Source organism: Mastomys coucha, unplaced genomic scaffold (assembly GCF_008632895.1).
Source record: "Mastomys coucha isolate ucsf_1 unplaced genomic scaffold, UCSF_Mcou_1 pScaffold13, whole genome shotgun sequence".
Lineage (NCBI taxonomy): Eukaryota > Metazoa > Chordata > Mammalia > Rodentia > Muridae > Mastomys > Mastomys coucha.
In genome coordinates this window covers 30,808,241-30,812,265 of record NW_022196895.1, presented here as the reverse complement: position 1 = coordinate 30,812,265, position 4,025 = coordinate 30,808,241, and positions in this window count along the sequence as shown.

Below are 4,025 nucleotides of genomic sequence, written 5' to 3'. Positions count from 1 at the left end.
CTGGAACTCACTCTGTAGACCAGGCTGGCCTCCAACTCAGAAATCCGCCTGCCTCTGCCTCCCAAGTGGCTGGGACTAAAGGCGTGCACCACTACCGCCCGCCCCCCACCCCCGTGGGGAATTTGGCACTAGGTACAGCTTCCCTAAGGCAGCTGTGGTCAGGGTGACTTGAATGAAAGTCCTCAGATCCCTACAGAGAGTTGAGCCAGACAGAGTTAGGTTAGGCTTAAAATGGAAGCAACCGAGGTATATAGCCTTGGAGGAGGGGCTACAGTCTGTACCTTAAGGAGGTCTGTAAAGGGAGGAGGCTGCTGGCTATCCAGACAAGCTGTCAGGCTCTTTCCTGCCGCACAGCCCTCCCCTGGATCTGAAGCTTTGAGACACTGGGCTCAGAGGACAACCCATCCTGTGGTGTTTTCTCTGCTCTCCCCACCCCAAACTGCGTGTGCAGCAAAGCCGGCTGCAGAAATCTCTGGAAGCTCCCTGGGCAGGAGAGGGAGGGGAACGTTACAATGTTACATAAGAGCCCTAGTGATGAGCAGGAAGTCGAAGCAGCCTTGGATTCAAAAAGCAGCGTTTCCACCCAGCCCAGAAAGGCAGGAATAGAAACAGGGGTTATTTCTGGCCCCTCACCACCCAGCGCCAGGCTGCTCAGCTTCTCGGTGGGTAAGCTTGCATTCTGCAGACCTGCCAGGAGGGGAAGGAGGGAGGAGCAGGCAGGCACCTTCTGGGGTTACCTGATTCAGAACTGTCCTCGGCTACCCCACTCTAACAAACCCAAGAATGCCAAAAAGCGATAGTGTCAGAGTGCTTGCTTCCTCCGGCTTTCCTTAATCCCTGGGAGATTTCTTTTCCCATGATCACCCCTCCCAGAACACATTCACTCTAACAGGCTTTGGGCTCAGTGCTTCCAAGCGTCTGTCCTCACAATGCCTTAGGAGGTAGGTCTCTGTCTCAGCCTCATTTCATTGATGGGGAACGATGCACAGAGAAGGCAGGTAACTTGTTCAAGGTCACAGAGCTGGTCAGAGGTAGAACCAGGGTTCTATTCAAAATAGTCCAGCTTCAGAACCCTTTGCCGAAACCTTGGCTTATATCATGATCTGTTCTCTGGGGTTCCTAGCTTTCTCTATGCAGTTCTTGAGTCATTTGGAAATAGGAGACAGACAGACACACAGATCACTTCTATTCATGTCATATTTACTGATCTAACATCTGCTCTACGATATTAAAAAAGCAAGGAGACTCCTCCTACCCTGCTGTTGCTGCTGCACAGCCTGGTGGAGACACATATGCAAAGGAGCAATAACAAGCCAGATGTGGTGGCCCAGGCCTGTAATCCCAGCACTTGGGAGGTCTACACAGGAGGGTCAGGAGTTCAAGGTCATCCTCAACTACACAGGGAAGTTAAGAGTAGTCTCGGAAACTCAGAAATAATTTTCCCTCCACTCCAGGTGCAGAGGGTCCTCTGGGCAGTACGAATGCCTTGGGGCTGACATTGGACATCCAGCTAGCTTTTTCTGATTCAAAATTTTAAAAGAATGGCCTGGTGGGGGTGGCGCACACCTTTAATCCCAGCACTTGGGAGGCAGAGGCAGGTGGATTTCTGAGTTCAAGGCCAGCCTGGTCTACAGAGTGAGTTCCAAGACATACCCCAGCCTGACAGAGAGCCCTTACCGTTTATAAAAATCACAAGAAAAAGCAGGATGTCAAGAAAAAAAAGGGGAGGAGGGGCTGGAGAGATGGCTCAGTGGTTAAGAGCACTGACTGCTCTTCCAGAGGTCCTGAGTTCAATTCCCAGCAATCACATGGTGGCTCACAACCATCTGTAAAGGGATCTGATGCCCTCTTCTGGTGTGGCTGAAGACAGCTACAGTGTACTTATAAATAACAAATAAATAAATCTTAAAAATAAATTAAAGCTGGTCAGTGGTGGCACATGCTTTTAATCCCAGCACTTGGGAAGCAGAGGCAGGCAGATTTCTGAGTTTGAGGGCAGCCTGGTCTACAGAGTGAGTTCCAGGACAGCCAGGGCTACACAGAGAAACCCTGTCTCAACAAAACAAAGAAAAAGCAGGATGTGATGACACCTATCCAAAATTCCAGTGCAGAGACCAGAGAATCAACCACAAATTGGAGACCAGCTTGATTTACAAAGTGAGACCCTAGGTCAAAAACAAAACAAAATACTCTAAATAAACAAAGCAAAGAAAAGAAGTTATAAGCACAGGTGCTGAGCGGGAGTCCAAGGAGGGAGCGCAGGACGTCTGTAAACACCTGCTTCCCACATCCACTCCAAGGCAAAAAGACATTGCAAATCCACTGAGAGCCAGCCTAGCCCGTAGGCCATCCACTTTTCTTGGCATGGTAGCAATGTGATGGCTGGGACACTGGGTAGAAGGCGCTGTCCTTTTTGTTTCTCCAGCCAATCTCCTGTCTCTGCCTCCATATGGGCGCGAGATTCCCAGTATCCTCAAGATGAGCTATACAGGCAAAGTGGCACCTCACACCAGGAGTAGAGGTACCTGCAGGAAGCTGTTGTCTTAGAGCATGCAGGGAGGGCTCTGCCTTACCCTGTGCACAGACAATATTGCTGCTCCTACACACAGGCAGAGGGCGTCTTTGGAACTTAGAGGACTCAGTTTCCCTCCAATGCAGAGGCAGAGGGTTGTCAGGGCAGCATCATGCATGCCTTGAAGCTGACATTGAACTAAAATGTTAGACGAAACACATGAGGTCCCGAGATTAATTCTTTACACTGTCAAAAAATTGATCAGTGGAAGCAGAAGCAAACAGATCTCTGAAAGTTCAAAGCCAACTTGGTCTACACAGTGAGTTCTAGGATAGCCAGGGTTGGATAAAAAGACCCTGTCTCAAAAAAAAAAAAAAAAGTAAAATACTGTATACTTAAATTTTACCATTTTAAGGGCTGGAGAGATGGCTCAGTGGTTAAGAGCACTGACTGCTCTTCCAAAGGTCCTGAATTCAAATCCCAGCAACCACATGGTGGCTCACAACCCTCTGTAATGAGATCTGACGATCTCTTCTGGTATGTCTGAAGACAGCTACAGTAAGTGTACTTGCATATAACAATAAATAAATCCTAATATATATATATATATTAACATTTTAGGCTCCTTAATTATATGTATGACCCAGGGACATTTACATTACGTTCAGTTTCAACTATCTACTTCCAGAACTTCTGAATCCTTCCAAAGAGAAAGTCTATGCCCATTAAACAATGACTCTGTCCCTTCTCCCACCCCTTGCGGCCTTTTTCTCTTGACTCCCTTTGGAGTCTCATCTGAGGCTAACACACACACTGTGTAGTCTTAGGTGTCTGATTTATTTCTCTTGGCAGGATGTTTTCATGGACTGTTTTGTTTTCCTTTCTTTTATTATTTTTTTTTTTCAGACAGGGTGTGTGTGTGTCTGTGTGTGTGGGGGTTAGCCTTGCCTGTCCTGGTACTCATTCTGTAGACTAGAATGGCCTCAGACTCAGAAATCTGCCAGTCTCCTCCCAAGTTCAGGGATAAAAGGCGTGCCTCACTACACCTGGCTATCACAACTCTTCCTATTGTAGTGCTCCTATAGGATTGAATTGTACACCATGTCACGCATATTTCACATTTAGCGTGTCCACTTAACATGGGTGGAGGGTGGTTTCCATATTTTTTTGTGTGAACATTGGTGTTTTGCCTGCATGTATGTCTGTGAGAGGGTATCTGGTCCCCTAGAACTGGAGTTACAGACAGTTGCGAACGGCCATGTGGGTGCTGAGAATTGAACTTGGTCCTCTGGAAGGGCAGTCAGCACTCTAACCACTGAACCATCTCTCCAGCTTCTAAATAATATTTTTGTTTTATGTGTGTGAATGTTTTGCCTGCATGCATGTGCGTATGTGTGTATGTGTGTGTGTATGTGTGTGTATGTGTGTGTATGTGTGTGTGTATATGTGTGTGTGTATGTGTGTGTATGTGTGTATGTGTGTGTATGTGTGTGTGTATATGTGTGTGTGTATG